The sequence below is a fragment of the Sciurus carolinensis genome, chromosome 10 (assembly GCF_902686445.1).
Source record: "Sciurus carolinensis chromosome 10, mSciCar1.2, whole genome shotgun sequence".
Classification (NCBI taxonomy): domain Eukaryota; kingdom Metazoa; phylum Chordata; class Mammalia; order Rodentia; family Sciuridae; genus Sciurus; species Sciurus carolinensis.
In genome coordinates this window covers 85,327,357-85,354,494 of record NC_062222.1, presented here as the reverse complement: position 1 = coordinate 85,354,494, position 27,138 = coordinate 85,327,357, and the positions used below count along the sequence as shown (strand labels likewise).

General features: G+C 35.4%; 1 pseudogene; it reads right to left on the bottom strand.

The window, feature by feature from the left end:
• On the bottom strand, positions 1-27,138 carry LOC124994536 (UDP-glucuronosyltransferase 2A3-like; annotated as a pseudogene).

The following is a 27,138-nucleotide window of genomic DNA, read 5'->3' as shown; positions in this document are numbered from 1 at the left end:
TGTCATTTATGTCAATTTATATGTCCCATACTGAAATGAAAAGAAACTACACATGCCATTAATTTTCTAAAAGTTAAAGAAAGTACAATTTTATATATTTGCTAATTTAATGCAACAATGATTCAAATAACAGTATTTGCCCTTAGTCACTGTTTTTTCTTGACAAATATTTATTATACCATATTCTTGTTCAAGCAGATAGGCTCATATATCTTTAGCACAACCATTAATAGATGAATTTAAACTTATAGAAGATAGAGACTGGAAGCAATTATCTTAAATTGAAAGCAAGAATTTTCTGACAGAAAATCAAATGATTATAAATAGACATAATTTATGAATATTAATCATTTAAAACATAATTAATTCTTATCAATAGTTCTATCACTTAAATTTTCATAACATAATTAATTTTGTTCTGTGGTCCTGATTATTTTTTCTAAAAATAATCTCTTCACATTTATTGCTGATTCTGAAAAAAAACATTAATGTCTTCCTTTTCTGGAAACAGTACTTAAATCCTTCCAGTAGAAAACACACAAGAATATTTGTTGAAGAAAAGCAGGAAAAAGACAATGGTTATCTAAATGTGTTCAATGAAAATTTTGTAGACCTACTGTGATGGACCATCAGTTATAAATTCATGCTGTAATCACTGTAACAATAAAAAAGCAGAAGAATTGTTATTTTATTTAATTTAAAAACAAATTTGTTAACTTATTTTCTATGGTGGTTCTTGGATTTGTGGGTCTATGGGAATTGGTGAATTTGACTACTGATTTCACTATTTCCATCAAATTCCATTTACACTTTGTTCCTGTCCCAGGATTCAGTATATTATTAGTCAGCAAATAATTTGATGTAAAATTTTTAAATTATCTTATTAAAAGAACATATGCAGGCTTAGTAGTGCTCCTGTGTGAGTAAAGTGAGAGGAAAATGTTAAAGCCACCTGGGAAAGAAAGAATGGAACACACTCACTAGTTTATGATCACATTGAACTATGGGCTTTTCCCTAGATGAAGTCAAAGGACTGGAATTTTGTTTTGTTTTGTTTTGTTTTTCTTTTTTGTGGAACTGGGGATTGAACCCGGTGCATCCGAGGCAAGCACGCAATCAACTGAACTACTGAACTACTCCTCCAAGCCAGATTGGGATATCTGAACACAGCATGCAGATGGGTTGTTAGTCATCTCTTGAAGGATGGAGTTAATAGGATTTCCCCATTCAGGACTTTGTCAAACTTAGAAAGGTCTGTTCCCTCTTTTTCTTCATCTATTCCCTCTTTTTCTTCTTTCCTGTCTTACCAATTTTTTGACAAGAAAACAAACAACATTTTGTGACCATGAATATAACAGTTGCCACACAGGTCAGCAAGAACCCAATCACATCTAAAGAGTGGTACTGGAACCAGGTGAGGTCATGGGAGGCTGGCCTGAGGTGCTTGGCTCCTTTGTGGCGCATGACAAACTCAATCCAGAAGACTGCTCTGTCCAGAGGCTTTACAGGTTGATCATGCTGAATTCTTGATAACCTCATGGCATTCTCTTTATAACTAAAAATCAAATACATGAAAATATGTTTTCATTTTTGTTTTTTAATGAAGATAAATTCAATGTTACACAAGCCAAATATTTTACAATGTGTTATACAAGCCAAAACCCATAGACATGTTGAGAAAAAGTTTGTCTTGCATGAACTTAGTCAGTTGCCCAGAGTTTTAAGAGTCATAAAAGAGTAGATGTGGTAGACTCTTAACACAGTGTGGTTGCTAGAAATAGAAATGTAGATCTAGAAAGAAATGAAATATTTCGTTGAATCTATAGCCTAATTTTTCATTGAAAATATTGATTTTATGTGAGGATTATAAGATCAAGATGTGATTGACCCAATATTATTGGATAAGATCATTTAAAACATCAGTATGCATGGCACTAACATCTAACTAGTTTATAAGACAAATATGGGGAACTGCTCATAAACATTAATGACTCACTTTACAGTGTTGAGATCTTTGCAGTGTGGTAATTACTCCTTTGCACACATTTGCATATTTGTGATGAAAATGACAATGTTTTATTGGCCATGTCAGGACCAAAGGAAAACACTAGGGAAATTTATAAAGCAGCATATGCAAGTGCAATGAGTTCTTGAAAGTAATAAATATGACTCCCTAGAAACAGATTCCCTAATCAACAGGGCACTGTAATAGCAAGAGTAATTGTTAAAAAAAGCTCTAATCATTTCTCAAACACAACTGGGTAGAAGTCTATGTATTTGAAAGGTAAGGTATGCCTTCATTTGAAGTTTCCTAGTAGCCTGGCCAGAATTAATTGATTTCACATTGGTTTAAGTCATGAGTAAAAGCTCCAGACTGACTTCATGGGGATGAGAGAAAGTATGTGGTTTGTGATGGTATATTTTGGTGCTGACAAGACATTTTCAGGATCAGGGAAAGGGAGTGTACTCATCATTCACAAGTGACTATCATACACTAGATCCAGCAGTGTGAGATTATCAATAAGCACTCTTTGTGTATAATGAAGAAGAGTCATGCTGCCATTCACCTGCATTGAACTATAGGTAAGGTCAAGATAATAGTTTCACATGGTAATTCGATTGCATTTTAGGCAAAGTATAGTTGCTATCAAAATCTTTTCCTGCAAATCAAATTTTTTTTTAAGAATTTCACTTTTTACACAGTGAGTATAAATTTGGATTATACATAGATTTTATACATAAATGTATACACATGAATGCAGTTAACCATATTCTTAAATAAATAAGAGAATAATCAAGGACTGTGTTCATTAATGTATTATTTTGTATTTAAATGTGCTGTTTTATAACTATGATAAAATATTTTGAATAATTAAAATTACTATAATTTATATATTACAATGTAACTTTTTATGCTTCTAAATTGTTTTCTGGAATAAGACAGTGGAATACCAAAAATCCATATTTATTCTCTATACTATACCACCCATGTGTTTTCAGATAATCTCAGAGGTAGCATTAGGTTGAAGGTTAGTGTAAATATATTTAAAATAGGCAACTGTTAGTATTTATTTGGAAATTTCTATGAGTATTAATAATTCTGTTTTCTTGCATCAATAATATAAAAATCAAGAGTAAAACTCAATGGATATGGTATACATTACAGGTAAAAAGAATCATAAAATCTATCTACTTTCATGTGTAATAAAATGAACCAAATTATCAGTCAATAACATCCTAGTAAGAATGTAATTGATTAGATATCAAGATAAACATTTACAAGGAAAAAATAATCATACTAAGAATTATTGAAATTCCTAACTCCTAGCTATCCCATATATTATGATGTCCTTAACATCCTGAAGATTATAAATCATTCAGAAATAACTATTACCTAAGAGCAATGTATAACAACACTGTTTAAAACTAACTATTGGTAGTTGTTTTGAATGTTTAATATTGGGAACATTATTGTTTCTATTTTGTAATTAATAAACGGTTTATGATATTTAAATATTTATTCATGAAATTACAAGATAACCCAGAAAAACAATGTAAGTACTTCTATTATATGGTGCTTATTTTGGAAAACATTGGTAGATTTTTTTGAAGCCAGGTTTTGTTGCTGTTGTTGTTTTATTTTCATTTCAGGAAACCATTTTACCAGTTGGGAATGAAATAAATGGTTTTACATTAGTCAAACTATATTATTTGAAATTAAGCCTTTTACAAAGTTATGAGGTAGTGGAACTTTCCTAGGATTACCGTTAACATAATCACTGACAGAAGTCTTTAAAAGTAGCAGTACTCACGAAGGTTCATAAATGACTGTTCTCAAGGCACTGAGCAAATCTGCACTTGTCATTGTGTTGAAGTTCACCTCCACAGCTGCTCCTTTGGCCTTCATGTGAGCGATGTTATCAGGTTGATCAGCAAACAGGGGAATTCCCACCATAGGGATCCCATGATAAATAGCTTCATAGATCCCATTAGTTCCACCATGAGTGATAAAAGCTTTGGTTTTAGGATGACCTAATTTGGGGATAGAGTGAGAAGCATGAGTGAATTTCAAGCTAATATATTGTCAAAATTTCCAAGATCGAGGAACAAAAAGTTACGGTACATATGTCACTGAAGAAGGCAACATTTGTTTTGTTTTTTTAAAAAAAACTAACCAAGTTAGACAATGCTACTCTAGAAAACTGTGATCCCAGAAAGAGAATAAACTCCTTAATTTTCTGGAAGGCAATACTTAGGAGGTGTTATCAGAGCTGGGACTGAATCTTGAAATGTGAGGAGAGTCTTAACAGAACTAGGGGGAGCAAGAGTTTATGAAATAAATGGCTAATTGTTAATTACACCTGTTTTAAAACTAGAAGTTAAATGTGGAAATATTTGATTATTACATATATTAAATGCATTTTCTGTTATTTAACAAAAGTGTTATGTGACAACAAACTGTCACGAGCAATTACTTAACTTTTCTGTTACCCAATTGTATAGCTTTTCTTCTTCCACAGTCTTACCAAGAAGGTCATTCTGAGGTAGCCAATCAAAATCCGAGTATTGGCTCCTAGTGTGGCTGGCTTCTTTCCTTTGTATCTCCATAAGACCTGTGGAAGACAATGCTATAATATTGCAAGTACACAAGTGAGGCTGTGTTAAGTCTGTAGGCTTATTAAGGAATCAGGTTCCTCCATATTGTAGGTGCCAGCTGAGAGCCAGCATAGAGAAAGAGTTTGAAGCTTGTAAACATTAAGGTATATATTAGGACTGCTCATGTCTATCTGTAAAGGCTTCTACTCAAAGTCTATTAAGAATAGTATACATATTTTGAGGTTTATCACTTTAAAATTATTGGAAGTGATTCTTTAAATAAAGAAAGAAAATAAATAGGACTAGTCTAAAAAATCAGAACATGGAGGTTAAAAACAATAAGAGACAAATTCTGTGCAGACCTGTTTATTTCATTCTTCCTGTCATGTTGCAAATGTAATTTTTTTTCCAAAATATAGTTAGCGTTAGGTTTTTAGTCTTTATTTTTAATGATGGTATTTTCTTACCAGCTTTCCTTCCTCCCTTCCTCCTTCCTTTCTTCTTCTCTACTTTTTTCTTTCTTTCCTTTTCACCTCCCTCCCTGCCCCAGCAATGTCTTATTTCTTTAATTTTTTGAACGGGATTAGATGAGAATTTCTTACATTCCCCTTTTCAATAAAGTGTATAAATTAGGATTTTAATCATTTTTATATGTACTTTAATCCTGGAGGATAAGGCAAATTTTAAGAGACAAGTTTAGAAATAAAAACCAGAAGTTCTATCATGCCTAAGTAGCATAGGTACTTTTGTACCATCCTATTTAGTTTAACTATAAATGTAAAGAGTACCTGCTGGTTGAAGAACAGGATTATTAGAGAATAGAATACAGACTTTTAATTATTAAAATCAAGGTTAATTGATAACAAATTACAAATGCTTATTGCTTGACAATATATTATGCTTTTGTTTTTAACTGTAGAATACTGAGTTTGGAAAGAATAAGTTAATCTAATCTTCTACTTCTAAAGTAACTACACTTTGATAAGAGTTTTTTAAAACTCAGAAATTTGAGGTATTTTTTAGCATGATTTTTCTCTACTCTGTGTATAATTGTTCTCTTTTCCTGAACCATGGAGCTAACATATTTCAGAACTGGGAGTAGTCCATGCTAGCCAAAATGTTACAAATGGACAAATATTTTCACTTCTATTCTATTAAAAATCAATGATTACAAAGTGAATTCCCAAAGAAAAGCCAAGGTGCAGTAGGCAAGTGATCAAATGTACCTAAGTAGAAGATTTTAATGTTATATAAATGTTTACTTAACACTGGTGTCAGATATGCTTAATGTTTATGAGTACCAATGTCCATCTGGAAAGAATAGGATTAGGCATACTCTCTGCCCCATTAGTAAGATGCTGAGGACCAGGGTTTCAGATTGTACCAACCTTCTGTGGAAGCTGTGCAAGGGCTGAGGCAATGAAATTGGCCTTTTCTTCTGTGAGATTTTTGACCAAAAACCCCAGAGAAAACACGACAACGCCATCTTCACCTGAGCTCTGGATGAAGTCTTCCATTTCCTGCAGACAAACATTCTTTTCTATTAACAAGTGCAGCATCATAAGGAAAAACATGATCACCTATACTTTTAAGTAGAAAAAGTAAAAAGTAATGTCAGAGAAATTATTAGACTTTTCTTCTACCCATAAATACCTATCTATTTGAAAGGAAGTATGTCCCTGAAACTTACGGCTAAAATATATCATAAGTGACTGCAAGTATAATATGAATCAAATCACCACAGAAACAAACAGGCAATGATGACAGCTCTTCTCATGGTTGGTGGAACTGTTATTCTCAGGGTATCATTTTCCCAACCAACAGAGTTGTCTACAAACTTGTAAATATATTTCATGGCAGGAAGCACAAGAAAGGATCCATACCTAGATTTTTAAATTTATCAGTATGCCTGTTACATCCAAAAATGTACCTTCCTGTGAGACTAGCTTTCAAGATAATTTTTCAGAAGAATCCACTTTCCTGATTAATAGGGCTAAGAAGAAATTTCTCAAAAATGTGATATGTAGTAAAATACTTTGGAAATAGATACCACAATTCATTGCCTGCTATAATACTAATAACGTTTATAAGATGGTACATTTAATTTGAGCCTTAGAGTGGTAGTAAAGTACAAATTCCAACACAAATCAAATTCCCTGAGTTCCTAGTTACAGATTTGCAAATTGTGTACTGCAAAGTCCAGGACTGGAAACTTTTACATAATAATCTATGTGAATGCCACCTTCTAAAGGTAAGTTCTATATTCTCTTTGCAACTATTTGTGGTCACTCTGGTACCACTCTATTTCTCAGTTCATGGCTAGTAAATTTTAAGGGGAGGGATAATGTGTTGAGTGGAAGTGCACTGTAATTTCCAGCTTGCTTAATGTCAGGAGAGTTTCTGAGGTCCTAATAAATGTTTTCTCATAAGTAAGTCTTTATCAAGCAAACCAAAGTACACAAACACACAGACCCCACCATGCTGATTTGTATTTTTAATTTAAGTATGTCCATTACTTCTTTATTCTATTTATCTAGTGACTAGCATAATTCATTCATCATGTATAAAAGTTGTGATTGGTAGTCATACTCCTCAAAGTCTGTATCAATAGGTAATCTGAGTTTGGAATTGAGTCCCTATCACTTCTTCTTGTAAACTATGTCTAAGTTTTTTTTGTGTAATTATACATGTGAAAGGGAGGGAAAAAAAGATGAATAGTATGGTGGGGTATTATCTAGTGATCATGGGTGGGTTATCTCTCTCAGTATACTTATTTAGTTATTATTTTGTTAACTCCTGTACTGACAGTAATCAGCAAAGCCTCTCTGCATCTATAAACTTGTCTGCTAAATAAAGCACATTATAATATTGAAATAAATTTTTAAACTTAAGTATGCTTTATTTATGTTAAACAGAAATCAGGAACTCTCCTGGGTTCTCCATTTGACCTGTAGTGTACTGAGGAGATTATAGTCATGGGGCTATAAACCAGATAAAAAAAAAATTTGTCTCCTCATTCACCACTATTAATAATTAACAATTGTCTTACCAAAGTGATCTAATAGATTCTTTCGTTTCTTAAAACTTATTTCTGTCCAATATTTCTGGCATTGCAAATTTATTCACTGAAAACTTTGGAATTTGGTATACAATTTTATTTTTCACTCAAAAAACAAATACTGATCATGCTTATAGAAAATAATGATATCATTGAGTCTCTCTCTCTCTCTCTCTCAATAATGATTGACTTTATTTTGACTACGTGAGGAATGCTGGCAGTCAGAAGGTACATGCGAGCTTCACCATGTAAATGGAAGGAAAAATGACCATGTACCCCTCTTTCCTCCTCAGAGAACAACTCTAAGGTACATGAGCAGGGTTGGCCCACTCCTCGAAAATGGATCTCATCTCTGGTATGATTTCACATACACTGGCAGGGACATATTTTGTATTTAATTATTGTTAAGTAATTTTGACATGAAATTTTCTCTTGTATCCATGCTTTTCAGGCACAATGTTTGAGAAACCTTGTCTTCTCTTAATGCTTCTTCACAATATCTTTCTTTAAGCAAATTCCATAAGGCCCCAGGCTGCCTCCCACATCTTCCAGGGTCAGGGCTGAGGCCCCTTGGTGTAGCTGGGATGCAACACTTGGGGCAGCCACTGCTCAGGAACTGAGAGATTCTGTGCTGTCTCTACCTGCTGAGGTGTCTGAGTGACCAAGTACTGAGGCTGTCTTCAATTTGTGATTCTCCTGACTCAGCCTCCTGAGCTGCTGGGATTACAGACATTGCCCTGCAATCATTCAGTTTTATTACTATTTCTGTACGTTGATGACTGTCAATCTATTTTTAATGTTTTCTACCTATACTGAGACCTTGTACTACCCAAAGAATTTTCAGAAATCACATGAAAATCCCTGGTGGCCAAAACTGAACTCATCATAAACTTCATGAACTTTTTTCACCAATTGTTTCCTCTGAAACTAAAGGTTACCATCATATGGTAACACCCAGGATTAAAATCTAGAAATGCTACATTATTCCATATCTTCCCTTAATACTTATATCTTCTTATTAAAAAATCCTGTGCAATTCAGAAGAAATTCTCATGAAGGTATCCTTCTCTATCAACCATTTTGAAAATGTCCCTGGCAATGACTTTCCTCATTCATTGGGAATACCAAAGTGGTCTCCTTGGTGATTCTCGTAGTTCTACTCCCTGTGTGTGAGCTCAGTATCCACACGAAAGATACAGGTATTTTTAGTATACCACTGGAATTATTTTATTTTTGGCTAAATCCCCAAATAATTTCATAAGACCAAATATAAGTCAAAAAAGACCCTTACCATAAAGAAAATAATTTGAGGTGACAGACTGAAGAGATTCATCAACATATGTGTTTATTGGGGCTGTTAACTTTAAAGAAAAATGGGACAATGTTCATTATCATAGACCTACCTTAGGTAAAGGTTTGGCAGGTTTGCAGTGCAATCCTCCAACAAACTCAAAATTGGGTAAGTATGGACGAGGAAATTCAAAATCCCAATATGTCCGAATTAGCCAAATTTCAGCTTTGCCATAGTCTCACATAATGTAGTAGGTCTTCCTGGAGAAAATAAAGATTACGGTGGAGAAAGTTAATACACATATTGCTAAGAAAAAAACAATAATGCACCACAAAATAACTTACAAACTATTAAGGAAAAGAATTAAGACCTCTAGAATAATTACAAAGTTTATGTTAAAAGGAAGAAAGAACAAAGGAAAGTAGGAAGAAAGGAAAGAAGGGGTACAGGAGAGAGAAAAGAAGGAAGGGAGAAAAGAAAAAAACCAAGAAAGGGATGGAAGGCCCTGAACAAGATATGATATGCAAGTATAGATTCATAACTTTAAAGGAAACAAAATTTAACTACAACTATTGTGAAATTTATTACTATTTTTTCTCTCTAATTAAGTATAGAAAATAGGTTAACTCCATCACATTAGCCTCACTCAAGTCACCTCTCAACAATTTCTCAGTTTTTATCCAGGAATACATCTCTGTCTTACAGCTTCTGTATTCTCATTGAAACATATCATTGAAGGATCCACACCTAATTCAATCTTTCTTTTGTTATGAATCAAATCCTATTACTTAAATTGATTTGTCATTATGTTTTCAGTAAACAGTTCCTGATTAATTCACACCCAATACACACTCCTTATATGTGAGATACATATACAATAACATTAATATCACATACTTATTCTAGTGTTAACTTATATGATGGTTTTAGAAATAGGCAGATTCTAAGTATTAAGTTTAGGAATTTTGTGAAAAAGGATGAGTATTTGTAAATAAAGTCAATCTTTTCTACACATAAAAAAATGTGTTTGGCCACTGAGAAAAGACACTCAAATGAGAATATTTTCTTACTAAGAATTATCATGTAATTAATAACTATTGAGCCTGGGATAGAAAGTCTCTTTGAATAGGCATTACTTAGTAGTGCTTGAAGATTTGTGTGAAGTCACATAGCCAATGTCTTAATTTGATCATGAAGAAAGATGTCCCAAATATTCTTAGCTTGAAATTTCCAGAGATTGGAAGAGAACTTTTTCCCACTTCTTTCACATCAGAGTGTTTATGCCCTACAAGTGTCTTATTTTGTGCTGGGGATGTACCTCAATGGTAGAGCCTAGCTGTATAAGGGACTGGGTTTGATCCCTAGCACTTCAAACACTGGGTGGTTTATTTCTTGTGTTCTTCATTCTGGCTTGATCACTAATTCCCTAAGTGAAGTTTATGTTCACAAATTCCAGACAAAATTTTTAGGAAGACTTAATTGATTCAATAAAATTGAATTTTTAAAGCAGTGATTTATAATTACACACATAAAGTCAAAGAAAAATGAAAACAAAGGTACACAAATTTGGCCAATAATTTCATAAGACATTATAAAAGTTATACTGAAGTACTATGAATGAAAGTATTGAATTAAAATTTACCATCAATACTTTTCTTATAATTATATTATTTATATAAATAGTGATAAACTTTGGATAATTATGTAATATAAAATTAATAAATTATACAATGAGTTGCCAAGTGATTATTGTTATTGATTACATCTATTTTTTTAAAATCATATGTGAGTCTAAAGAGATGGCTTTTAATTCAAAGAACTCCTAGAGGTAACTTGAATTTATTGCTACATACCTTACTGTAATTGATGTAGACAAGAGAAAACTTTCCAGAGTGACAGTTATCAATTCTGAGGTGACCTGTTAGTTAGACTGACATGTACAGATGACTTCTAGGCTATCTAGATATTAGCTTATTTCCAATGGCACATGAGAAAATTCATATGCACAATGACTGGAGCATTTTTTTAAAGAGTAAAAAGCATATTCTCTATTTCACTTCACTTTCCTTCAGGCCAGTCTACAAATGACCTAATCCAATTATTTGAGCAAGAACAATAACACAATGCATGTAAGAACAATTACATAATTAGTTCTGGATTCCTGGATGAATTAGTGACTAGAATTTACTTTCTTCATATAGTAGTTACATGAGGGAGAAATAATTTCTGTGCATTTATGGTGTTTTGTAGTATATGCTTTTACTGCACCTCACACTGTAGAGTCAATTGTTTCATGGTAGGTGACATATCATAGCAGCATAAACCAGAATATTAACAATGGATGATATGATGCTGTCATCCTACAAACATTTTGAGAACAGAAATGATAGGATCTCCAATCAGAATATTTATGTACTGTGAGAAAAAGAGTTGCCTGTACAATGATCGCAGTTATTTTTCACCTGAGTCACTAGAGGAACTGAGTTTAATTGAATAAAATGGGGAAGACTTCCAAAACATGTTTGGTGTCAGCTAATTTTTGAAATACAACTAAACATCCAGATGGTGATAGGCATTTGGAGTTAGAGGTGAGCATTACAAGGGAGACAGTCTACACCAAAATGCAAATTTTGGGGTCATTGGCATACAAATGATAGCTAACTAAATAGTTTTATGAGATAATCAAAGAACTGGGTATACACTGAGAACATGAAATGAAAAAGTGGTTCATTTTAACTTAATAGGCACATATATTCGTAATGAGCTATGTGCTCAGTACATTCTAAAGTAATGGACTGAAATGTTTGACAGCCCCACAATAGAAAGAAACCTTGAAACATACAGAAAACTTTAACCAGTTCCAAAGTCTCTAAAACATAAGTGGTAATAGAAAATATTAAAAATAGAAAACTTAAAGCTATTGTAAAATTAAAATATCCCAAATAACTCAGAGAATAAAATGTATAAAATGTTTCATGTGAAAGACATGGAATTTACATTAGATTTTTCTTTCAATTATGTTCTAATTATCAGAAACACATCAAAATATTAGCATAATAATTAATTTCCAAGTAAGTACTGCAAATCAATTATTTTAATAATATAGTCACATGTATTAATTCACAGTTATATATGCAATACATTTTTCTGTCAACTTACTTTTTATTTTATAAACTTTAATATTTTAGATAGAGAATTTTTGACCAAAAGTATACCTAGATATTTTAACCTAGTGTTTTCTCTAACAGGAAACTTTTGTCTATGAGAATACATTTTAATTCTAAAATTATTTCATGGATTTTCTTTCTTTTTACTCCTCCCAATTTCTTGTATGTTTATAACTGGGTGACTTTAAAATTTTTAACCTTCCATTTTTCCATGAAATGAACCCCATAAGAAAAAACATTAATAGAAATTTGGTAAAATTTAAAAGTCCACCATAATTGAGAAAGAGTATTACTGATTGTTCAGAAACTGAAATAGACCTAGAAAGTCAGAAGCAGAGCCATCAAACTGACACAGTTGAATCTGTGAGCTCATTTGCACTAAGAACTACTCTGACAAATAAAGCTCTTAAAAAATAATTGGATGGAAGTGTGTCACCACAGGGTTTAAATATTTTGCTACAGAAGTTTACTGTCACATGAACTGATTCATAGCCTGCTTTACACTTAGAAATTTACAACCACTTTTCAAAGAGCCTTTGTCAACAAAGAAAACATAAATTATTTAGAAAACATATTAAAATTATATTGATTAAAATAAATGGGGGCTCGGAATATAGCTCAGTTCATAGAATGCTTGCCCCACATGCAGAAGTCCCTGGGTTCAAGCCCCAGTACAAAGAAAAAAATAAAAAATAAAATAAATAAATAAATATTAAAAAAACATAGGATGTGCAAGAGTTATAGCATTTATTATAATTAATAACAAAAATACATGTACCTTAAAAAGTTAGAGAAATAGTAAAGTAAAACAAAGAAAAACAAAATCATTGAAGTATTTTTGGAAAAGGACATTATTATAAATAGAAATCATATTAAATATCATATGAAAAATCAACCCTACCTAAAATTTAGGTGCTATAACCCTATGATGATTTGTTAACTGAATACAGTAATATTTAAATGTAATATGAGGAAAAGTTAGATTTGCTCTAAAAATGAATTGATAGTTTATGTTTTTAAAAACTATTATCTGGGGTGATCCAAGATGGCGGCCTAGAGGGTGACTGCTCCCCCAGTCGCTCCAGAACCCAGGAGTTAAGAAGGGGAGGCATTGAGAGACTCGGACTGAATAGAGCCACAGGTGAGTCTGCCCACTGGGTAAAGCTCAGCCCGGGTGGCAGGCCCAGATAGAGGTGGCTTATCGGAGCCGGGCAGGGCAGCTAGAGTCATCCACAGGCAGTCCTGCGCACTCCGGCAGTGGGCCCCGCCCACACAGCCAGCTTCTCCAGGTTCCCGGAGCGGGCCGCTAGCGAGAGCCTTTCTGACCAGAACAAGCTCCAAGTCCTGGAGCCAGCACAGCACAGCGTACTCTGGCACACAAGCAGCTTCAGGGACCAGGATAGGGCAGCCAGAGACCTCCCCAAGTAGCCTGGGACCCCTGCGGTGGGAGGTGCCTTTCAAGGCTAGCTTCTCAGACCAGACCGCCCAGTGAGAGGTTTTCTACATAGAACCAGCCACAAGCCCCCGAACCAACGGAGAGCTTCGATCCACAAGCAGCCTCTGAGATCAGGGCAGGGCAGCCAGAGACCTCTTCAGGCAGCTCTGCCCACTCCGGCTGCAGGCTCTCTTCACGGGGCGATCCAAGATGGCGGCCTAGAGGGAGACTGCACCCCCAGTCACTCCAGAACCCAGGAGTTAAGAAGGGGAGGCATTGAGAGACTCGGACTGAAATAGAGCCACAGGTGAGTATGCCCACTGGGTGAAGCTCGGCCCAGGTGGCAGGCCCAGATAGAGGTGGATTATCAGAGCCGGGCAGGGCAGCTAGAGTCATCCACAGGCAGCCCTGCGCACTCCGGCGGTGGGCCCCGCCCACACAGCCAGCTGCACAGTGCAGGCCCACAGTGAGAGCCTTTTCCAACAGAGCCAGTTCCAAACCGTGGCACCAGTAGGGGGCTAGGGGCAGTTTTCTTCGGATGCGCTGCTTTATCAGATTCCTCCAAGACATCAGGCTACTGAAGGCTGGGAGGTGATACACTGGAAATCTACCGGGACACTATAAGCCAATAGCAGAAAACTGCAATATCTCAGGGTCCCACTGACAGTTGACCAATATGAGGAAAACAAGGGAAGAAAATGTCCCAAACAAACCTAGATACTACATCAATAAAACCCAATGACAGCACTGTCGCTCCCGCCAGCAAGAACGACCCGGAGACGTGATGGGTGGCAAACTTCCCTATTAACAGCTGATTCTTCTTTTTATTTCTTCCCTTTCTGGGAAGTTATTGTCACTTATATAGGTTATATCAACTAATTAGAATATTCACGATATGTGGGGAAAAGATAGACGTATATGGGTATAACTTGAAGCACCTAAGAATCACGCAAGAATCATGCAGAGGCCTTGACCAATTACTGAGACTTCCTCAAGGTGAAGTTAGTTGTATACGTGCAGAATAGCAGTTTTTCAACTGCACTGGCAGCTTGCCAGGCGCCATCTTGGCCAGGCTCCACCTAGGGCCAGGGGTCCGTACGCAACCCCGACAGTTCCCCCTTTTTTCTTTTAAAAGAAAAGCTCGGGACCAAGCCTGTCTTAGGCGGAGTGGTCAACTACCGTCCTTACCCGTCATCGGATAACTGTAGAGCATGCTACAGCTCCTGTCTTAGGTCGGTACGGAGTTACCTACTACCTTACCCGTCTGGTCAATGGTCCAGCCTCGCGAGCCACACTTGTGGGGAGCTGCCGGCCTCTAGGGCAGCCATGGCCTGATGGAAGATGATACGATCTCTCGCTTGACTCTGACGCACACGCATGATAGTGCGTGAGAGGAAGATAACAGCAATGATCATAAGCATGCATAATGCTCCCATACCAGCCCACTGCTTAATAAAACTGAAAGAGGAGGATAACCAATTTAACACTTCAGACATTGGAGCTACATCAACTCTAGTAGCATTAAGGCTAACAATTTGAGATCTAAGAATAGCAGTAAGATTATCAAATTCATAAGACCAGTTGGTACGTAGCTGAACAGACAAGATTCTAGACAAATCTGCTGCATAGCTGAAGTTATGATAAGCTACAGGTGTAACGCACAGTCCCGCCAGATGATAAATACATCCCACGTTTAACAGTTCCTGTAAAATGTCCATTTGTTCTTGAAGTAAGTCCACTCGCTGGTTCACTAAAAGAATCCCTGCTTTTAAGTGTTGATCCACTGTCTGCTGAGTAGATAAGGCAGTAGCAGTCTGTTGAACCACCTTATTGATTGTGGCTGCAGATTGTACAGACGTAGTTAAGGCTACAGCTGCTGCAGTGGCAGCTGCCGCTGATGCAACTACAGCGGTAATGACTGCTGCGGTGATTCCAAAGTCTCTCTTGTTCCTGGAAAGCAATACTGGCAATTCATCATCTGTAACAGAAACTGGCATAGGCAAGAAGGTAGGAACACACATTAAGTCTGCCAGCAGGAACCTAGAAGCATTTTAACATTGAGAGATAGCACAAATCTGAAGTACAATTGAGAGAAGCAGTTGTTTTGTTACATAGTTGAACTGTTCCTCCTAAGAGACTAAAAAGAGGTAGTAAGTTAGTTTATTCCGTGGAAACACACAAACTGAGCCACAGCTCCAGTAAAGCACCGAGTTACCCTTATTACCCAGAGTTAAAAAACCCCAAACAAAGAGACAAAGAGAAAGTTTATCTTTAGGGGACCTGAAGGTCTCCTCTATTCCCCCTTTTTGTTTATAAAGAGTATTTTTGAGGGTGAGATGTGTATGTTCGACAATACTTTGTTTTTGTGGGTTATAAGGTACATCTGTGGTTAGAGTTATTTTAATTTTAGTGAGGAATTGGTTCTTACCAATTTTAGTTTTTAAAGAAAAATTTAGACTTTATAAGGTAGTATAATCTTTAACAGTTGTTTAACCATAATTGTATAAACCCCTATTTTTAAGACAATTGTTTTAAAGAATAAAACTTAAGAGACACAAAGTTAAGAATGAATTGGTGTTTTTAAGAAAACTTTGTTATTTTACCATGTCATTTTACCATATAGATTAAACTTTGGCTTATATCAGAACATTAGTATTTCACCTTAGGAAAAACCTTAAATAGCTTTAGCTGTTTTACATACACACAACCAACTTAGTTACACATAGACTTGTTGAAACTTGTCCTTTGTTACACACAGACTTTCTTATCCAGAAACATTTCCTTTTACCTTTTACTAAATATATTTCTATACCCAGAACCTTTTATTTATTTATTTATTTTTTTTTATCTGTTGACACCTTTTTGTTCACATTTTGAAACAACTCTTATGAAATTTCTGAATTTAGATAAATCACCCTATTTTAATAAGATTAAATATTTTGTTGTTTATAGTACCCTTAATTGAAACACAGTTGAAACTTTTGGGACCCTTTATATATAGAATTCCACTTGTTAGGACATAACTTTTAGTAACCTTGTTTTTAGTTTAGTGATGGCACAAAGCAAGTTTAAACCCTTTTATTTACCAACCTATGAAAACACCAATAATGTTTAAGTATGATACCCCATGGAATTTGAGGAGTTAAAAGTACTTGATGTTATTTAACAATTAGCATTTCAACTTTGTAAATTAACCAGACGTCTCTACAAACACATTTGAGTAATCCCATACATGTTAACTCCAATTTATTTATTTTATAAAAACCAAGATATCAGACAAGTGTCCTGAACAGGATCCGTTGCCTCTTTCCTGCTGAAGAAAAGTCCTAGAAGCAATTGATATTAGACATTGTTTAACATTAACATTTCATTAGTTTGACCACCTGGAAACTTGCAAGTTATTTTTAAAAATATTTTACTTTTATTAGTTTACCCAATTTAAATTGAACCTTTAAATCACGTGAATAAAAGTATTTGGATCCATTTTTAAATTTTAATTTTAGAACGCTCAGTTTTGACAAAACATGACATTAGACAGCACAACATAAAACATAACACAAAATTAAAGGCCTTGTAACTTATAGGTAAATGTTCATTGCAATGAAACAGCTGTTTAAAAACTTCAGTTGAATAAAAAATAGAACTGATCAAAAATAAAATCATTAACCTAGGTATGTAGGATCAAAATTATGAGCTCAAAAATACAGCATTAAAGAAAAAACAAAACAAGAATCCTGAAGAATAAGTTAGTTTTTTGTAGCGGCCCAGGAGTTAAAACGGACACTTTTTTTTTTTTTTTTCTTCTTTTCTTCTTATCTTTAGGTTACCCCCCTTTTCTCCTTGAGACGCTGTAGTTACATTCCAATGTGGCAGGGGGAGGGAGGATCACCCAGGACTTTTTAACCCCTTTTTTGCCTGGTTGAGAAATCAGGTTAGGTTTGAATGCAGAAAATCAGAAAACATTATTTTTTACTACTTTTAAGGAATGGAGCTGCTGAGCTCTCTGCCTAGGGGGACCCTCCCCTAAACTGATTTTTCTCTTTGTGCTCTGTTTGTGGTTTTATTTGTACTTTCTCCCTTTTTTTTTTTTTTTTTTTTTTTCCACTGCGCCACTGCATATTTTTGTAAGCTCAACTCTTTTGAGTAACTCTTTTTTTTTTTTGTAACGCCTTTTTTTTGTCTTCTAGCTGCTGCCCTATGCCCTCCAATTCCCTTAATGCCTGTTGACTAATTGAACCAGCTTGAGAACACTTTGTTTCTTTACTAATTTTATTTAACTCCATCTCTGAGAGTCCCTCTTCGCTCTCATCAGAATCTGACTGAGCGCTAACAGAGCCCTTTTGTGACTCTTCTTTTACCTTTTCTAACACTTCCTCTCCCTGCGCAACTGCCTTTTGTAAAGCCTCCCGAGGGGAACGCAAACAAGTTCTGACTAATGACCAAACTGCTAACGTCCCTGGGAGCGTTACCGGACAGCGCTTTAAATCTTCCCCCGGGTGTTCCCACTGTGGGATAGTTAACAATCCTTCTTCCAGAAACCAAGGTGAAATCTCCTCTACCTGCTTTAAAAATGCCCAAGCAGTTTGTCTTTAAGGGAGTGCCGTTAGCTTTAAGAATTTCTTTCAAGGGACCTTCCATTCTATATCTAGCAACCTCGTTCCCCATTTTTTTGAGGAAACTTTCACCTCTCGTTCCTAGGAACTTTATCACAATCACAATATTATCATCTCTAGGAAACCTCCCTGTCCACTGACAGATCTGGGTGCACACTTTCACCGATCCGTTGCTCACCTCACTCACCTCTCCGCGGCACGTAAGATTCCCGGGGTTCAGCACCACTTGTCGCTCCCGCCAGAAAGAATGACCCGGAGACGTGATGGGTGGCAAACTTCCCTATTAACAGCTGATTCTTCTTTTTATTTCTTCCCTTTCTGGGGAGTTATTGTCACTTATATAGGTTATATCAACTAATTAGAATATTCACGATATGTGGGGAAAAGATAGACGTATATGGGTATAACTTGAAGCACCTAAGAATCACGCAAGAATCATGCAGAGGCCTTGACCAATTACTGAGACTTCCTCAAGGTGAAGTTAGTTGTATACGTGCAGAATAGCAGTTTTTCAACTGCACTGGCAGCTTGCCAGGCGCCATCTTGGTCAGGCTCCACCTAGGGCCAGGGGTCCGTACGCAACCCCGACAAGCACAGCAGAAGAAATGTCAGAAAGGGAATTCAGAATGTACGTAATTAAAACGATCAGGGAAGCTAATGAGGAGATGAAAGAGCAAATGCAGGCATTGAAGGAGGAGATGAAAGAGCAAATGCAGGCATTAAATAATCGCACCAATCAACAGTTAAAAGACCAAATACGGGAAGCAAGAGATCATTTCAATAAAGAGTTAGAGATACTGAAAAAAAAAACAAACTGAAATACTTGAAATGAAGGAAACAATAAACCAAGTTAAAAACTCCATAGAAAGCATAACCAATAGGATAGAACACCTGGAAGACAGAACCTCACACATTGAAGACAAATTATTTAATCTTGAAAGCAAAGTTGGCCAAACAGAAAACATGGTAAGAAATCATGAACAGAATCTACAAAAATTATGGGATATCATGAAAAGGCCAAATTTAAGAATTATTGGGATTGAGGAAGGCTTAGAGAAACAAACCAAAGGAATGAACAATCTATTCAATGAAATAATAACAGAAAATTTCCCAAATCTGAAGAATGAAATGGAAAACCAAGTACAAGAGGCTTATAGAACTCCAAACATACAAAATTACAACAGACCCACACCAAGGCACATTATTATGAAAATACCTAACATACAAAATAAAGACAGAATTTTAAAGGCTGCGAGAAAAAAGAATCAAATTACATTCAGCGGGAAACCAATAGAATATCAGTAAACTTTTCAATCCAGACCCTAAAAGCTAGAAGGGCCTGGAACAACATTTACCAAGCACTGAAAGAAAACGGATGCCAACCAAGAATCTTATACCCAGCAAAACTTACCTTCAAATTTGAAAATGAAATAAGATCCTTCCATGATAAACAAAAGCTAAAGGAATTTACAAAAAGAAAGCCAGCATTACAGAACATTCTCAGCAAAATATTCCATGAGGAAGAGATGAAAAACAACGATGCAAATCAGCAACAGGAGGCGCTAGCCTAAAGGAATAGCCAAATAAAGGAGAAACCAAATCATGTCAAAAACAAATATGAGTCAATTGACTGGGAATACAAATCATATCACAATAATAACCCTGAATGTTAATGGCCTGAATTCATCAATCAAAAGACACAGACTGGCAGATTGGATTAAAAAGAAAAATCCAACAATATGCTGCCTGCAAGAGACTCATCTCATAGAAAGAGACACCCATAGACTAAAGGTGAAAGGATGGGGAAAAACATACCATGCACATGGACTCAGCAAAAAAGCTGGAGTATCCATCCTCATTTCAGATAATGTGGACTTCAAACCAAAACTAGTCAGAAGGGATAAAGAAGGACATTACATGCTGCTTAAGGGAAGCATAAATCAGCAGGACATAACAATCATAAATATCTATGCCCCGAACATTGGGTCATCCACGTACATCAAACAAATCCTTCTCAATTCCAGAAATCAAATAGACCACAACACAATAATACTAGGCGATTTTAACACACCTCTCTCACCACTGGATAGATCGTCCAAACAAAAATTGAATAAAGAAACTATAGATCTCAACAACACAATCAACAATTTAGACTTAACGGACATATATAGAATATACCATCCAAAAAAGAACAAATACACTTTCTTCTCAGCAGCACATGGATCCTTCTCTAAAATAGACCATATTTTATGCCACAAAGCTACTGTTAGCAAATACAAGAAGATAGAGATACTACCTTGTACTCTATCAGATCATAATGGATTGAAATTAGAAATAATGACAGAATAAAAAACAGAAACTTCTCCAATACCTGGAGATTAAATAATACACTATTATATGGTGAATGGATAACAGAAGACATCAGGTAGGAAATAAAAAATTTCTTAGAAGTAACGAGAACAAAGACACATCATATCAAAATCTCTGGGACACTATGAAAGCAGTACTTAGAGGAAGATTTATTTCATGGGGTGCATTCAAAAAAAGAAGTAGAAATCAACAAATAAACGACTTAACACTACAGCTCAAAGCACTAGAAAAAGAAGAGCAGACCAATACCAAAAGTAGTAGAAGACAGGAAATAGTTAAAATCAGAGCCGAAATCAACGAAATCGAAACAAAAGAAACAATCGGAAAAAATTAACAAAATAAATAGTTGGTTCTTTGAAAAAATAAATAAAATTGATAAACCCTCAGCCACACTAACAAAGAGAAAGAGGGAGAAAACTCAAATTACTAAAATTCGGAATGAACAAGGAAACATCACAACAGACACGAGTGAAATACAAAACATAATTAGAAGCTATTTCGAAAATCTATACTCCAACAAAACAGAAAACCTCGAAGACATCAACAAATTTCTAGAGACATATGAACTACCTAAACTGAATGAGGAGGACATACACAACTTAAATAAACCAATTTCAAGCAATGAAATAGAAGAGGTCATCAAAAGCCTACCAACAAAGAAAAGTCTGGGACCAGATGGGTTCTCAGTCAAGTTCTACAAAACCTTTAAAGAAGAGCTCATTCCAATACTCCTCAAAGTATTCCATGAAATAGAAGAGGAGGGAACCCTCCCAAACTCATTCTATGAAGCCAATATCACCCTGATACCTAAACCAGACAGAGACACATCGAGGAAAGAAAATTTCAGACCAATATCCTTAATGAACATCGATGCAAAAACTCTCAACAAAATTTTAGCAAATCGCATACAAATATATATTAAAAAGATAGTGCACCATGATCAAGTGGGTTTTATCCCAGGGATGCAAGGTTGGTTCAACATTTGGAAATCAATAAATGTCATTCACCATATCAGCAGACTTAAAGTTAAGAATCACATGATTATTTCAATAGATGCAGAAAAAGCATTCAATAAAATGCAGCATCCCTTCATGCTCAAAACACTAGAAAAAATTGGGGTAGTGGGAACATTCCTTAACATTTTAAAGGCAATCTACGCTGAGCCCATGGCTAATATCATTCTAAATGGTGAAAACTGAAAGCGTTCCCCCTAAAGACTGGAACAAGGCAGGGATGCCCTCTTTCACCACTTCTATTCACATCATCCTTGAGACTCTAGCCAGAGCAATCAGACAAACCAAAGAAATTAAAGGGATACGAATAAGAAAAGAAGAACTCAAACTATCCCTGTTCGCTGATGACATGATTATATATTTAGAGGAACCTGGAAATTCCACCAGAAAACTTTTAGAACTCATAAGTGAATTCAGTAAAGTAGCAGGTTACAAGATCAATGCTCATAAATCCAATGCATTTTTTATACATAAGTGATGAATCTTCAGAAAGAGAAATTAGGAAAACTACCCCATTCACAATAGCATCGAAAAAAATAAAATACTTGGGAATCAATCTCACAAAAGAGGTGAAAGACCTCTACAATGAGAACTACAGAACACTAAAGAAAGAAATTCAAGAAAACCTTAGAAGATGGAAAGATCTCCCATGTTCCTGGATAGGCAGAATTAATATCATCAAAATGGCTATACTACCTAAAGTGCTATACAGATTCAATGCAATTCCAATTAAAATCCCAATGATGTACCTTGCAGAAATAGAGCAAGCATTTATGAAATTCATCTGGAAGAATAAAAAACCTAGAATAGCTAAAGCAATCCTCAGTAGCAAGAGCGAAGCAGGGGGTATTGCAATACCAGATCTTCAACTCTACTACAAAGCAATAGTAACAAAAACGGCATGGTATTGGTACCAAATAGACAGGTAGATCAATGGTACAGAATAGAGGACATGGACACCAACCCAAATAAATACAATTTTCTTATACTAGACAAAGTTTCCAAAAATATGCAATGGAGAAAAGATAGCCTCTTCAACAAATGGTGCTGGGAAAACTGGAAAACCATATGCAATAGAATGAAATTAAACCCCTATCTCTCACCATGCACGAAACTAAACTCAAAATGGATCAAGGACCTCGGAATCAGACCAGAGACCCTGCATCTTATAGAAGAAAAAGTAGGTCCAAATCTTCAACTTGTTGACTTAGGATCAGACTTCCTTAACAGGACTCCCATAGCACAAGAAATAAAAGCAAGAATCAACAACTGGGATAGATTCAAACTAAAAAGCTTTCTCTCAGCAAAGGATACTATCAGCAATGTGAAGAGAGAGCCTACAGAGTGGGAGAATATCTTTGCCAACCATACCTCAGATAGAGCACTAATTTCCAGAATCTATAAAGAACTCAAAAAACTCTACATGAAGAATACAAATAATCCAATCAACAAATGGGCTAAGGAAATGAACAGACACTTCACAGAAGAAGATGTACAAGTAATCAACAGATATATGAAAAAATGTTCAACATCCCTAGTAATAAGGGAAATGCAAATCAAAACTACCCTAAGATTTCATCTCACCCCAATTAGAATGGCGATTAGCAAGAATACAAGCAACAATAGGTGTTGGCGAGGATGTGGTGAAAAAGGAACACTCATACATTGCTGGTGGGGTTGCAAATTAGTGCAGCCACTCTGGAAAGCAGTGTGGAGATTCCTCAGAAAGCTTGGAATGGAAACACCATTTGACCCAGCTATCCCACTCCTTGGCCTATACCCAAAGGACTTAAAATGAGCATACTACAGAGATACAGCCACATCAATGTTTATTGCTGCTCAATTCACCATAGCCAATTTGTGGAACCAACCTAGATGCCCTTCAGTTGATGAATGGATAAAGAAACTGTGGCATATTTATACAATGAATATTACTCCGCAATGAAGATTGATAAAATTATGGCATTTGTAGGTAAATGGACGAAATTGGAGAATATCATGCTAAGTGAGATAAGCCAATCTCAAAAATCTAAAGGACGAATGATCTCGCTGATAAGCGGATGAGGACATATAATGGGGGGTGGGAGGGGTTAGCATTAGATTTAGGGTTAGGTTTAGGGTTAGGTTTAGGGTTAGGGATAAGGAGAGTGGTAAGAATGAAGGAAAGAAGGACTGTATAGAGGGAAAAGAGGTGTGGGAGGGGTGGGGGGGGAAGGGAAAAAAATAAACATCATTGCCTATGTAAACGTATGATTACACAAATGGTATGCCTTGACTCTATGTACAAATAGAAAAACAACATGTATCCCATTTGTATACAATAAAAAAAAGGAAAGAAAAAATATCTACATTCAAATTCTCATAAAAAAAAAATAAAAACTATTATCCACTTTATCCATAAGTAAAGAGCAAAATCTTATGACCATTTGTAGAAATAAAAGTAATTTTATTCATAAAGTTGAAACTTATTAGTAATTAGGAATAGAAAATTGCTTTTAAAAAGTTACATTAAATGTAACTTTTCGTGTTGAAATATTGTAAGCATTCTGATCAGGATGAGAAAACTCAATGGTATATATAAGGACATATCAATCCAACAACGTTCCACACTACTGCAGTTACATAAGAAAACAATTATGTAAACAAAGAAGATCTAAGTGATCATTAATCTAATGATGTTTGTTATGTAGCAAATCCAAAAGAAACACAAACAATTCATTAGAATTTGAGAGTTTAAATTTTGAAATTTCTGACAAAATATAAATAACAGTATGCTTAGGTAGTGAAAATTTATTTAAATATTTTTTAATTTAAACTTTGATTAATTTTTGACAGGTTGTATAAATGAGGGGCTGAGTTGTAGCATAATTGATTATGGAATCAAACCGAACACTTACTATGTCATTTGAAGGAAAATGGGTGGAACTGCCAACCATCATTCTGAGTGAATTATGTCAGATTCAGAGAGGAGAGCATTATTTGTTTTCTCTCACAAGTAGAAGGTGGAGTGAAAAATAAAAGGGAAAAGAGGAGGGAATGCCATGAAAGTAGAAGAGAAACCAATGGTAGAGGAAGGGATCCAGGAAAAGGAAGAGGAGCAGATACGGGAGGTGTTGGAGAGTAAACTTGATCAAATTACGTTTTTAAGTATACACAAATATGCCACAATGAAACCCACCATTCTGTATAAATAAAAAGCACCAATCAATGTATGTATGAAAAAGAAAATCAATGTGATGGACTCAGTTGTGTTTTCTCAAATTCCCTTGGAGAAACCTGACTCTTAGTAAAAGTAGTCCTTAGAGGTGATTAAGGTTAAGTGAATTAAAGTGTGAGGGCCCTAATCTAATCCAATATGACTGGTGTCCCTCTGTAAAAGGAAACACATCAGGACCAGAAATGGAAGAGGTAAGGCCTTGTGCAGACACAGGAAGATATGAATCTGCAAGAGGGGAGAAACCCCAAGAAAAAGACACCTTTGCAACCCCTGATATCAGATTCCTAGCCTCCAGAACTGGATAAAAGTACATTTTAAGTCACCAGTCTCTGGTCCTTAGTTTAGCAGCCCTAGCAGATTAACACAATTGTGGAGTTTAATTAGCTATTATGTTTTAATATCCATTATTGTCTTTTGTATGAAAGCTTGTATTTCCTCATGATTCTCAAAAACAGTTGAAATGCAAGCCTTCCTTTGATGGGTTCAGAAGAAAATTAGAAAGTAACATCAATCATTAGAAAACAGGTAAGCAACTAAAAATAAGTTGAATAAATATTACCAGTGAAGTGAAAAATCTATTACATTTGTTATGTCTTGAGAAATAAACTCTTTAGAGTATTTTATTTAAATTTTCAACTCTCTGTTATATACTCCCTGAAGTATAAACCACCCTAGGACATTTTTCATTATGACCAGCAATGGTGAAGCCATTCACAGGACATACTGAAGTTTCCTATCTGATTTATGAGATGCACAGAAATGGTAAGTACACTGGTTCAAGTGGAGAATAGTATAAATTTCAATGTAATAAGAAGCTATTCTCAAAAATTGAGGAAGCAAAATTCAGATAAACTCAAAATTCCAATTAAATTCCATTCTCAAAAGAACTCACATTTCAGTTTATTACTTGTATATTGCAAGTTTTTCTTATTATGTCTTACACTGCAATTTTTCTTTTTTTTTTTTTTACCTTTTAACAAATAAGATGGTGAATATCATAGTAAAGTGAAGTTCAATGTCTTGGCAGTATTTGTAGCTATAAATATGTCTGGGTTAAAATGACTTCTTCCCTTGAACTAACAGTGATTTTATATGGTTTTTATTTCTTGATTTGATAAGAATCTACTAAGTTTCATGGTATCTTACAAAACATTCTGATAATTATAAGGAAGGAGTAACCACACAGGGTGGTAATGCATACATTTAATCCCCTCTGAGGCAGGAGGATCACAAGTTCAAGGAGACCCTCAACTATGTATCAAGATGATTAGCAAACATTTAATAATAAAATGAAAAGGAAGGGGGTTGTATCTGTGATAAGACACCCCTGGGTTCAGTCCCAATAGCACTTCCCCTGCAAAAAGAAAAGAAAAGAAAAGAAAAGAAAGAAAGAAAGAAAGAAAGAAAGAAAGAAAGAAAGAAAGAAAGAAAGAAAGAAAGAAAGAAAGGAAGGAAAAAAAGAATCAGCCATGGCAAAAGAATTCTTATATACCCTCACTAATTAGTTTAACACACCATTTATTGTTATCACTTACAGAGTTTTATGTGGAAATCAATGATTTGAAAAATGTATTCCTTACATTTCTGCAGGTTTTCCTTTGGCTTCCTAAGGGTCTTTGGATACTAGTGTACCATGAGAAGCAGAGTCTCTTACCTAATGCTTCACTGTAAAATTGATCCCAAAGCTGAAAGTCATATTGCTGGAGAATGAAGTCAAAGAACAATGTAAACATCACATTTTTAACCCTTTCCATGAAGGTCATTCTGTCTGTTAGTCCTCCCATGGAAACAGGCACATAAGAAGGTGGAACTGGAAGATGCCCACAGTATCTCTCTATAGTGTCACCTATGGAGTGCCTTATGGAGTTCACAAAAGGAATCCCAAGCAACTCAGCTACCAGCTCCCCACAGTGAATCATGGGGTCTATAACCATGACATCATACTTAGTTTCCCGGAGCTTCTCCATGAGGGACTCATTGTAGACAGCTTTCCGACAGATTTCTTCAAACTGTTCAGTTGCTTCAAGAAAGAAGTTTTGAAATAATTTTGCTGATTGCCAGAGTGACAATGTTGGCATAACATTCACAGCTGCATCTACAAACTCATTTATTTTTTTCTCTGCGTCCTCTCGGGTTCCTGACACAAAGATCACCTCAAAATTAAAGGCAGAAGGGTTGTGATAGTCAACCAAGTAACTCTGTGAAGAAATCAAAATTGTCAATTCATGTCCCCTCTGCAGGAGTTCCTCAAGAATAATCTTCAGGTTGAGCCAGTGGCTCATTTCATAGGGCCACACGAGGACCTTCCCACAGAATCCACAGCCAACACAGCAGAACTGCAGCAGAAGAATTGTCAAAATCCATTTCTCAAACATCAT